Consider the following 12,542-nt stretch of genomic DNA (forward strand, 5'->3'; position numbering starts at 1 on the left):
GGGTTCTAAAGTATGGTGGTATTTTATTTGTACTGAAATGTGATTTTATTTGTATGTTAATAAATAAAGTTGCCCGAGGGACAGAGCTAATAGCAAGCCATAGCAGAGCTAGGCATTCGTGGTGCACGCGTTTAATCCCAGCACTTGGTAGAAGAGCTAGGCAGATCTCCGTGTGGTCAAGGATACAGTCAGTGTTGGAGACACATGCCTGTAATCTCAATACCATAGAAGACCTGGAGGGCTGTACATACAGGCAGTGATGAGGCAGTCATGTGTTTAGGTTTACAACCAATGAGAAGGCAGAACAGAAAGACTATATAAAGACAGACACACAGGAAGTAGGTCTCTTTCAGAGAATTAGGACCACCACAGGAGGAAGGGTAAGGTTTTAGCTCTGAGCTCTGACCTCTTGGCTTTCTTCTTTACATTGGTTCTGTGTTTCTTATTTAATAAGATGGTTGGTTACATCTACACTAAAGTATTAAGTGTAAGTGTATTTTCTATAATTTAAATTGATGACACATGGAAAGAAGGAAGAATAAATAAAACTTCACAAATTTGAACAAGCCAAAGTTCATGTTATATTATACCTTCAACATGAACTATCAAAATCATCTAAGGTACACAAACATGTATCACATAGTATCATGTTTTCAAACTACTGTGAGAAATATTTTGTCATTTAATGTGAAAAATACTAATTAAAAGGAAAATATGTACATTTGGGCAGTAGTAGTATCAGAAGTAGCACAAAAAACTCTCATGACCCTATGGCTGGCTGGCAAGGAATTATCGGATCTGGTTGACACAGGTGCAGATGTTACCATTATTAGAAAGGAGGAATGGCCCATAACTTGGTCATTAGATGCTACCTTGACCCCTTTGAAGGGAATAGGACAAAGTCAAAACCATGAAAGGAGTTCAAAAATTTTAAATTGGAAAGATCAGGACAGTTATCAAGGTATCATACAACCTTGTGTTATAGCCAGATTACCAATCATCTTCTTGGGTAGAGACTTATCTCAACTTGGAATAATCATGTGCAGTACTAATGATGTTATTACCACTCAAATGTTGAAAAATGGGTACTTACCAGGTAAAAACTTAGGAAAACATGGAACAGGAATACTAAAACCTCTAGAGGCCACCCCTAGTCAAAAAGAGCAGGATTAGACCATTTTTTCCATGGGGGTCATTGATACTCCTGTGACTCATGCAGAAAAAATCAGCCTGTGTGGGTCAATCAATGGCCTGTTACCCATGAAAAATTATTGACTGCACAGCAGCTGGTACAGAAGTAGCTTGAAGCTGGCCATATCACCCCTAGTAATTCTCATTAGAATACTCCTATCTTTGTTATTAAGGAAAAAAATCAGGTAAATAGCGGCTATTACAAGTTTTAAGGGCAGTGAATAAAATGATGGTATTGATGGGAGACTTTCAACCTGGCCTCCCTTCACCCATCACCATACCTTTGGGACATTTCAAAGTTATCATAGACTTGAAAGATTGCTTTTTTTTACCATCCCCTTTCACCCAGAGGATCAAAAATGCTTTGCCATTCAGCCTACCTGCCATCAATTTTAAAGCACCAGTGAGGAGATGTCAATGGCATGTCCTCCCACAGGACATGGCTAATAATCCCACTTTATATAAATCTTATGTTGCTCTTGCAATATAATCAGTAAGAAATCATTGGCCAATCATGCTGCACACTAATTTCATTTCCATCATTTTTCTTTTGTTTCTATCTCCCCCACTGCTAAAAGCAAGCAAACAAACAAACAAACAAACACCACAGTTACGGCTTTGGTCAGATGGCTTAGTGGGTGAAGGTGCTTCCTGCCAAAGCTCATCATATGAGTTAAATTCCTGGGACCCACGTGGAGAAAGGGGTGACCTGACTCTAGCAAGTTCTCATCTGACCCTCACACACGTACCATGGCGTGTCTGTGTATACACGCACATCCCTGCACATATATACATACATACATACATACATACATACATACATACATACATACATACATACATGCAATAGATTATGCTGAGTGTGAGGACTCCTCAGAAGCTTACCTTCAACAACCCAAAAGCTTGACTAAGCACACAAGTATTATAATTCACTATGCAACAGTCTCTAGTTTTATATACATTTAAAGCATTTTGTTAAGAATGTAAAATGAGCAGTTTTTAAAACCATGTTTAGATATAGGCTTGGTAGTGCAGGCCTCTAAGCTTAATTACTTAGGAAACTGGGGCAGAAGAATGCTGAGTTCAAGGCCATCCTGCTATAGAGTGAGTTCAAAACCAGCCTGGGCAACTGAATGAGACTCTGTCTCAAAATGAATAAAAACTTAAAAGGTGCTTGAGACCCAGGTGGGTGGTAGAGTACATGCACAGCAGTGGTGAAACCTCAGTCCAGTATCAGTCCAGTCAAACAAACAAACAAACAAACCAGCCAACGCTTAATAAATACAAATAAATTTATAAATCATTTCCATTCAGATAAAAATTTTAAGTCACAGTAATTCTAAAGCTAGGGAACATTATTTTATTCAAATTGAGGTATTTTATGAAATATCCAACATCTTCAGGAAGTTTTCTTCTAATATGGAAGCTACCTGAAATAATGACAAGGTTAATTAATACCTTAATTTTTACTTATGCCACATTCTGAATGCAGGATATTTAGAAAAGATTATTTTTACCAAACTATTACCTACTTTCTTTTTCCAGTTTATGTAACTCATAATAACTCTGGATTTAGTCACATCCCAAGTGGATTTTAAACAAACTTCTTGGCATCAATTGTCATATGTATCCTGATATGTTCAACAACTGGTAAATGTAGTTTGTTTCATGAAATAAAATTTAGTGAGTCCATGGTTCAAAATAAATATTTGTGCCGGGCGTGGTGGCACACGTCATTAATCCCAGCACTCGGGAGGCAGAGCCAGGCAGATTTCTGTGAGTTCAAGGCCAGCCTGGGCTACCAAGTGAGCTCCAGGAAAGGTGCAAAGCTACACAGAGAAACCCTGTCTCGAAAAAACCAAAAAAAAAAAAAATTTGCTCATATTCTTAAAAAGTATTATATTGGAGTGGAGAGGCAGGAATGGTATAGATGCAGTGGTCATATATGAAGTTCTCAAAAAAAATTTAAAATAAAAAACTACTATCTTGCACTGATGAGGCAACATTTTGTCCTTTGTATAGATTCTCACATATCTTAGTAAAACTATATGTTACCTTGTAATACAGTTGTGCTGTGGGATGGTCTGTATGTCAAATCTGTTGCTCTGATTGGTCAATAAATAAAACACTGATTGGCCAGTGGCCAGGCAGGAGGAAGTATAGGCAGGACAAGGAGGAGAAGAATTCTGGGAAGTGGAAGACTGAGTCAGAGAAACTGCCAGCCACCACCATGACAAACCGCATGTGAAGACACTGGTAAGCCACAAGCCACGTGGCAAGGTATAGAGTTATAGAAATGGGTTAATTTAAGCTATAAGAACAGTTAGCAAGAAGCCTGCCACAGCCATACAGTTTGTAAGCAAAAAAAAAAAAAAAAAAAAGAAAAGAAATCATTGGCCAGAAATGTAAATAATCCACTATATGGATGATATTTTGATAGCTGGAAAAGATGGTGGCAAGGTTTTAAAATGTTATGATGAACTTAATAATGCCTTGCAAAGTAAGGGACTGGAGGTAGCACTTGATAAAGTTCAGCTAAAGGTTCTATATACTTATCATGGATTCCAAATGATGGCATCTAAAATTTCCTCTCAGAAATTAGAGTTAAGATTAGGTAAATTTAAAACCTTAAATGATTTTTAAAAACTTCTTGGAGATATTAATTGACTTATCCCATATTTGAATCTCAGTAAGAGTGATGTAAAAACCTTTATGATATATTACCTGGAAATGCTAATGCCATGTCTCCCTGTGAGCTTACTCTGGCAGGGAGAAAAGCATTTCAAATCATAGAACAAGCCATACGATCACAAGCTGCCACATTTATGGATTATGATAAACTTTTGAAATTTATTATATGTAGAACAGTTCTTTCATCAACTGCTGTTTTTTGGCAGACTGCACCTTTAATGTGGATGCATCTCCTGGCCACACATAAAAGGGACATTGGACCATATTATGAGGCTGTATCTCATCTTATAATTTTAGGGAGAGAACAAGGAAGGTGCTATTTTGGTAGAGAACCAGATGTTATTATACAACCTTATACCAAAGAACAAATTGATTGGCTTATGCAAACTACTGAATTCTGGCCTATTGCCTTGGCCTCATATTTGGGAATCTTAGATAATCATTACCCTCCAGATAAACTTATTGATTTTGCCAATAAGCATGAATTTGTATTTTCTATGTGACATCATTTGTTCCCTTGAGGTATGCCCTATTGATATTCACTGATGGCTCCTCAACCGGCACCAATGCTTTTGCTTATAATTATGAAGTAGTACAATTTACTACAAATGGCTCCTTTGCATAAATAACAGAGCTACATGCTGTCATTGCAGTTTTTCAGCATTTTCTGATCAATTTCTTAATATCCATACAGATAGTGCTTACATTACACACTCTGTGACTTTGCTGGAAACTGCCAGTCAAAATAAAAATGTTGCCAACACTGGGGATTTGTTTAGGAAATTACAAACACTTATTCAAAGGAGAACTTGTCCTTTCTTCATAAGGCACTTATGTGCTTATTCTGGACACCCAGGGCCTTTGGCTGAGGGAAATCAGAAAGCTCAACCAGCTGCTTGCCCATGATCCTATAATGCACCAAAATTGGAAAGTTTTTAAAGATTTATTTGTGTGTGTGTGTGTGTGTGTGTGTGTGTGTGTGTGTGTGTGCCTTTTTCTGATTGTTTAATTGGAACGATTTGGACATTTCACCATATATATGTATTTCATATATATTTATGTATTTTGCATTTATACATGAAATATATGCATTTATCGTATATAATGAATCATATATGAATATATATACATGTTTGATATGTGTTTTATATATCATATTTATATGACATATCTGCATGTATATATTTCAAATTTCCATAAAGACTTATAGCATATTGTCCTGCTGTACAGCAGCTTCCTCTAAATTGAAAAATTCACTCATGTAGGGAGCTGGAAAATTCATGAAATTCAGGAAGTAAACATACTTCCCATTTGAGAAATCTGAAGCTTACAAGATTTGTGAAGTCCCTTCCCTGTCTTTATAAAAACATTAGATAAATGGAGGAGACTCTGACCTGCCAAACTGCCTAGAGGAGATTTTGGACCTGGTGAGCTGCTTGCAAATTGCACAGAGAGCTCATCCAGCAATACAGCTTTCAACAGTTGCCACCCATGCTGGGATGGACTTTTCTGGTGATGCAACTGCTTTTGAGTCACGCCTGTAAGTAACCCCTCACCTACACTCCAATTAAAAAGCCTGCCAAGAAGTCATTAGCTCACCAAATTGGTGCAATCATGACTTTGGTCTCTCATTGGGTGACAGACCTGTGTGTTTTATCTTCCCAGAAAAAGTTTAGATACAACTCCTCAACATGTATAAATTCCATGTCCATAGATACAAGCAACCATGGATTGAAAATGCTGGAAAAAACCATTTGTGTAGTGAACACATGCAGATCTTTGGTTGTCATTAGTTTCTAAACCAGCAGTTCTCAATCTGTTGGTCATGGCTGTCAGAAAACACGTATTTCGTATCATCTTAGGAACTGTGACACCACTCAGTGGCAAAATTACAGTTACGAAGTAGCAACAATAATACTGTTATAGTTGTGGCTCACCACAACATGAGGAACTGCATTGCAGAGCCACAGCGTTAGGAAGGTTGAGAACCACTGCTCTAAATGGTTCTAATGCAGAACAGCTGTCTGCAGATCATTTACGTGTGTTAGCTGTCCTGCATCACCTAGACGTGATCTAGAGGTCATCTGCAAATTCTACCCTAGATAGAAGAGACTTGAGCAGCAAAGATTTTGTGTACAATCTTTGTTAATGCCAAAGAATAGTACAATTTTTTGTATCTCTATTTTAAATTTCTTAATAAAACTTATAACTAAAGAAATGAATAATTGTGCCAGCAAGACAGCTCACAGCAGGTCAAAGAATTTCCTGAGCATAGGCCTGATGATCTGAGTTAGATCTTCAGACCCATAGTGGGAGGAGAGAACCAAGCCCCAAAAGTTGTCAAAAGTTGAGCTCCACACCCACACCTGACATGCATTCACACACACACACACACACACACACACACACACACACACACACACACACACACATATACACACACACACATACACACATACACACACACACTGAAAATAATATCGATAATGATAATGATAATAATAATAATAATAATAATAAAAGAAATTAGTAACTGACATTTGCCTAATATAAACAAGTCCTGGGGTTCATCCTCTTCACCAAAGAAAAGAAATGAGTAACCGAATAGTGAGGATGTTAAAAACCAAGCATAGAAAATGGATATATAGTCTGCATCTTTATGTCTAGCCATCAATAAAGGGGTTGCTATGCACCTCCTGCTGGCCAAAATCATTCCACTACTTGCTTCTGTAAATACAGTTTTATAGGAAAGTATAAGTCCTCTTCACATGTTGCCTGTGGCTGCTTTTCTACTATGAACCCCAAACTGATGCTCAGACAGATTTTTAGCACATCTGTGATCAGAAGTCTCAGAACCTCTACCCCAGCATCCTAGCCTCCATGAGTTCCATAACCTGGCCACCCTTTGCATCACCATCATAGCCATGGGCAGTACACATATTCTCCCAGAATCCTCTCCAAGGTCCCCAGACTCAGGCCCTTCTTCCCACCCTTCTCCTTGGGAAGTAAGCTCCCTCCACCCTCCACCCTCCACCCCTCCTTCATTAAACCATGGGCTTCCTCCTAACCTGTTTGAAGCAGCTCTCCACAAGGTTAGGTGGAAACATATTTCTGCACAAAAACATCAGAGAAGGGAAAGTGGTTAGAGTTTGGGAGTGAGCCAAAGGTCATTCCTGCACTGATAGCCATGGAAACAGTAGCAGCAGGCAATGTAGAAATGCATGGTGTGGGCCCAGTGTTGAGCAAAGTACCTGCCCTCCATCATCTGACATAAATCCTGCAATGACCCTAGAAGTAAACACTGTAAACATCTCTAGCTTCCACAGGAGGTAACCGAAGGCCAGAGGAGATCGCCCAGACCCATAGAGCTGCTCAGAGGTGCAGATGTACTTAACATGGATTGATTATAGTTAGGCGGCTCCCAAAGTCATGGAATCTGATTGCCATAACGGTGATGGTGGAGCCTTGGACTAAAGAAGTTTACAGAGTAATAGGAAGTGGCCTTGTTTTTGATATGCTTACTCTGGATAACCATCATGTGCTCTTTGCCTGTTAGGATGCAGCTAGAAGGTCCTCACTAGATGCTTGTGCAAAGATTCTTTTGGGCCCTGTATAACCTTTGTAAATGACTCAGTTTTCTTTCCTGATTCCTCAACTCTGTCCCATGCATTCAAGGCTACCATTTGACATAGAATTAAGGGTTACATATCATATAAACATTGTGTTTGTACTACAGCATATTGGCCTTCTCCAACAAGCTGATCCTGGAAGACTTGTATTCCTTTATCCCTCCACTGTTTTTCTATGTTTTTAGCCTCTTCCGTGAACCACATTTGCCACTGGAGCCATTGACCAGGTTCCAGAACAGCCTGTGCCATTTCCTGCCAGTCCTGTGGTATAATCCTATTATATGTTCACCAGGAGTTTAACATTTGCTTTACATATGGGGAATGCATGCCATAAGATACTATTGCTTCCTTAAACCTTCATAAATCTAACATTTCCATTGGAGTCCAAATATTTTGTGTATTCACTTGATCAGGTAACTGCTGTACAGTTACTGTATAAATTAAGGTTGATTGTGTGAAAACAGGCATTCTTTCTGTAACCTTATGATCCAATCTTGAAACAACTTCACTGTTACTTTCTTCTCGCTGAATTTGAATTTCTCTATAATTCATTTTAACAGGTTTAACAGGTTTTTCTAAAACTTTTATCCTGGCACTTAAATTGACTATCTTTTTAAATATTAAAATAGCATAAGAAAAGCAATAAAGTGCATCATTCGATCAATATTAATCTTCTTGTATAGTTGTTCCATTGTCAGACTGCCTAAAATTTCAAACAATGCCCAATTTTCTTCCAGTGTACACATAAAACCCATTTTTTTGTGTGTGTGTGGAAAAATTGTATAAAGGATTAGAAGACAGGGGTTCAATATTCCAGGCTAATGGGGATGAAAGTGCTAAGAAACTTGATCTGGCATCATGGTTTGCCTTCTTGTTCTGAAAGGTTTCACTGTACTCTGTGAGTGTGAGCAGTTATCACATGTCCAGTGAGACAAAAGGAAAGAATTAACATAGTGAAAATCACAGCTGTATACATTTACAGTGATCTAGGCAGGCATGGTGAAGGTGTGGTACATAGACTTGCATTTGAGTTCAACCCTGTACCTTTTGGATTTCTGCTTATTTATTGAATTGTTTTTAATGGTTAATTACTCCCTGCTGGACCTTCTCTCCCTTTAGTTCTAGGATGGGACTCAGGGCCTCTTGTACACTTGATGAAAGCTCTACTCCTGAGCCATGCCCTCTTACTCCATCACTCATGTATGCTTTTACTAGCCTACAGTCAGCCTTTAAAAAAAATCACATTTATTCAGTGTGTGTATGTGTGTGTGTGTGAGAGAGAGTGTGTGTGTGTGTGAGTGTGTACAAAGTAGTCAGAGGACAATCTGTGGGAGTTAGTTCTCTCCTTTCATCGTGTGGGGCCAGGACTAAACTCAGGCCATCCAGCTTGGCAGCAATCCTCTTTACCCATCAAACCACCTTGTCCTCCCCACCCCCACTTCTGCAAATAGTTTGTTTTGTGAACTCCTTTCCAGCAACTCATCTTTGCCACCGCAGCTTGAAAGCACCTGCAGAACTACACAGTGAATAAATGCAGCTGTGTGCTAACACCATGATTAAAAAATGCCAACAACACAGATATCAGGCCATATTTGATTCACAGACTAAAATGTCAACTCCCACACAATCTTGTTGTTTCTGGGTCTTAGAGAATTTGTTCCAGACACACCCCCCATCCTAGGTAGACTCCAAAACCCTTGTATTTCTAAAGTCTTTTACATAAAATGGCATCATATTTGCACAAAACACATTCCTGTCTTCTTTCATTTTTAACTCATCTCTATATTACGTTTAACACCTAGCACAGTGGGTAAAGGAGCTTGTCACCAAACTTGAAGTCCTGTGTTCAATCTCTGGGACTTACATGGTAGAGGAGAGAATGGATGCCAAAAAAGTTGTCCTCTGACCACACACATGCAGTAATAAATACAAGAATAACTCCACCTACCACAACTTCAATACTCTGCGTATACTTGCAATGCTATATTGTTTAGGGAATAAGAAGAAAAGTCTGTTTGTGCCCAGTACAGATGCAAATTGAACAACTTTTTATCAATTGATTGATCGATTTTTGGTGCTGAGAATTAAATCCAAGCCTTTGCACATTCTAAACTCACACTACCACTGATTTTTTAAAAAAAGATTTATTTTGAGGATGGAGAGATGGCTCAACATTTAAGAGTGCCTGTTGCTCTCACAGAGAACCCAGATTCTGCTCCCAGCACCCACAGGGCTGCTCACAACTCCCTGTAGCTCTTGTTCCAGAGGATCCAAGGCCCCTTTCCGGACTCCATGGTCACAGCACACACAGTGCACATATATACATGGAGTCAAACACTCACACACATAAAATAGAAATTATTTTTATCTTTTTAATTATGTGTATTGACATGTGGCTATGTGCACTTGAGTTCAGGTGACTGCAGAGACAGAAGAAAGAGTTGGACCCTCTGGTTCTGAGCCACCTGACCTGGTCCTTTCAAAGAACAGCAAGCATTGTTAACCTCTGAACCATCTCTCCAGCCTTACCATAGAGTTTTAAAAAGTATTCCTTGGTAGTTTCATATATGAGCACATGTATATTTAGATCATGTCTAACTCTCTTCTTTTTTCTCTTCAACTCTTCTTGACTCCTCCTAACTCCTTTTAACTTCATGTTGCTACCTCCTCCTCTTTATCCACGGAGTCCATTTAGTGCTGCCCACCAACCACTGGAGCATGGGCAACCTATCATGGGCCACACTACTGTCAAGAGCTCTTGAAGCTAGATGTGAGCTGATTGATTGACTTTCTGATACGGGGTGTTTCTACTCAACTCAGGCTAGCCTTGAACTCCTGCTTCTTCTGTCTCAGCCTCCTAAATGCCGAGATAATTGGAGTGCAGCTCTAGGCTTGACTAACTGAACACTTTATATCCAGTGTTGGTTTTATTGAGGAGGTTGATTTGTGGATCTGCAGAGCCAGCTGCTGGACTGTAGGAAAGAGACAAGTGTTCAGGATCCTGACTGGTTTGGACTCTGTTGAATGCTCTTGGGATTTTAGGTGATTTCAAGTTATCATTTAGTAACTAGGAACTTGATGTCCCAGAGAAGAGAGAGAGACTGCTCATCTTCTGTGCTGTCCTGTGTCTGTGAGTGTTCAGAGCAAAGTGAGAAGCAACACTGAGGCTTCAGAGGACCAGTTCATTTGGAGCAAAATCCTGAAAGGGGCTTCGCACTGAGAAGGAGTTGCAGGATGCAGGGCATGGAAAGCCTAGTCAGGCAACTTGTCTTTTGGAAGCAGGTGGAGAACTCAGACAGATACAGAGGGCAGCCATCTTAGAAGACAGCCACGTGGGGAGTGGCATCCAAACAATGCTGGAACAGTTCAACATGGTGGTGCATGCCTGCAATCCCAGCTACTTGGGAAGCTGAGGGGATCAGTACTGAGAACTGAACTTGGAGCCTTGAACATAGTAGGCAAGTACTCTACCACTGAGCTATATAGTCTGTCCCTCTTTAAATGAGAATTTTATTTTCTGTTTTGGTGTGTGTGTGTGTGTGTGTGTGTGTGTGTGTGTGTGTGTGTGTGTGTGTGTGTTTGTACATGTGAGTGCAGGTGCCAATGAGGCCAGCACGGGGCATAGCAGTTCTGAGCTGCCTGATGTGGGTGCTGGGAATGGAACTCTGGTCCTCTACAGAAGCAATATGCACCCTCAATCACTGAGCCATCTCCCACCCCTTGCCCAGTAGCTCTCTTTTTAACTTTTTATTTTAAGACAGGGTCCTACTAAGTTGCAGGTGCTGGTCCTGATCTTGTAAACAGCCTTCCACCACCATCCTCTAGAGTAGCTGATATTACAGGGCTGTCAACGGCTGGGTCAAAAGCCACGGTTTCTAAGCTGTTTGGTAACTTCCAAATGTTTGGCTGCTAAACAGATTGGCAGGTTTTATATTCACGAGCATTTTATTTAATTCATGGAAAACACATCATCCCGTTTTGGATATCTTAGCAAAAATAAGTAAGTTAATAAGAAAAAATAAATACGGACACAGGTAAAAAAAAAGGGGGGGGGCACAAAGTCTGAGGTCTCACCCCAAAAGAGGGTCATGAAACTCAAGCTGGGACTAGAAGTGTCATCATTTCTTTCCCAGTGACCCCTCCCTTACAGCATTACTGTCCTGGTCACGCACACTGGGCAGCCACATTAGTTGCGTACCACTGTTTCCCAGGCACCTGCTGATTTTGTCCTTGTGAAAAGTCGACTATGGGCGTCTTAGGGCTGGACACCCAACTACTGTGGATAGGGGGACTAGTCTAAAGATGCCCTTTCAAGAGCTCTTATGCAATGGGTATTCAGCAAAGGCCTGGCACTTTAGTTTGAGAGCTGCAGCAGCTCCCAGTTGCTTGAGATGATCTCAGTGAAGGAGGCTGGAGGCAGAAAATCTGAAAGGTGTGCAGTATTTTGTGTTTCTTGTTTGTGTGTGTGTGTTTGTTTGTTTGTTTTTCTACCCTGTCTCTAACCACCCTCTCTAGTGTTTGGGTCCGAAGACCTTAACCTTTTGTTGTTGGGATTAAAAACTGTATCTCATCCAGGGCAGGCTCTCAGTAGTCTCCACATGGGCATTGCCCCTCCCCTGAATTCTGAGCTGCAAGTGCCTGCCCCTCCAACTTACCCACTCCTTTCCTGGAATCCTCCCTCACCAGACCTGGTCTCCTCTGTCCCCAGAGAGAGGCGATGAGCAGTCATGGCAACAGTCTGTTCCTGAGGCAGAGCAGCCAGCACCTGGGTGGTGTGGGCTCTCTGCAGGGACCTCAGGACAGTTGGCAGCAGAGAGCACTGCGCATGCGCATGAGCCTGCAGTCCATGATCAGAGAGCATGTGTGGCGCTTTCTGCGCAGAAATGCCTTCATCTTGCTCACAGTCAGCGCTGTGATCATTGGTGAGCTCTGCTTCTGTGAGGCGGGACTTCTATTAACTACCCACCCTCTCAGGTGCACTCATCACACAATCCCTTAGCCCATCAGAGGACTCAGGTAGAGAGGGCACAT

At 40.6% G+C, this 12,542-nt stretch overlaps 1 protein-coding gene across 4 annotated transcripts in view; it reads right to left on the bottom strand.

The window, feature by feature from the left end:
- LOC143270149 (uncharacterized) overlaps window positions 1-12,311 on the bottom strand; it is a 73,219-nt gene extending 60,908 nt beyond the window's left edge. For 3 of the 4 annotated variants that reach the window (XM_076559024.1, XM_076559023.1, XM_076559022.1), the window contains exons 1-2: window positions 12,167-12,311; window positions 6,951-6,993 (exon numbers count right to left, since the gene is read on the bottom strand). The gene's annotated coding sequence lies outside the window, so the exon portion shown is untranslated. The remainder of the gene's footprint in view (window positions 1-6,950; window positions 6,994-12,166) is intronic. The other variant, XM_076559021.1, reaches the window with a different exon arrangement.
- Between the last annotated feature and the right edge of the window lie 231 nt (window positions 12,312-12,542).

This window comes from Peromyscus maniculatus, chromosome 22 (assembly GCF_049852395.1).
Source record: "Peromyscus maniculatus bairdii isolate BWxNUB_F1_BW_parent chromosome 22, HU_Pman_BW_mat_3.1, whole genome shotgun sequence".
Lineage (NCBI taxonomy): Eukaryota > Metazoa > Chordata > Mammalia > Rodentia > Cricetidae > Peromyscus > Peromyscus maniculatus.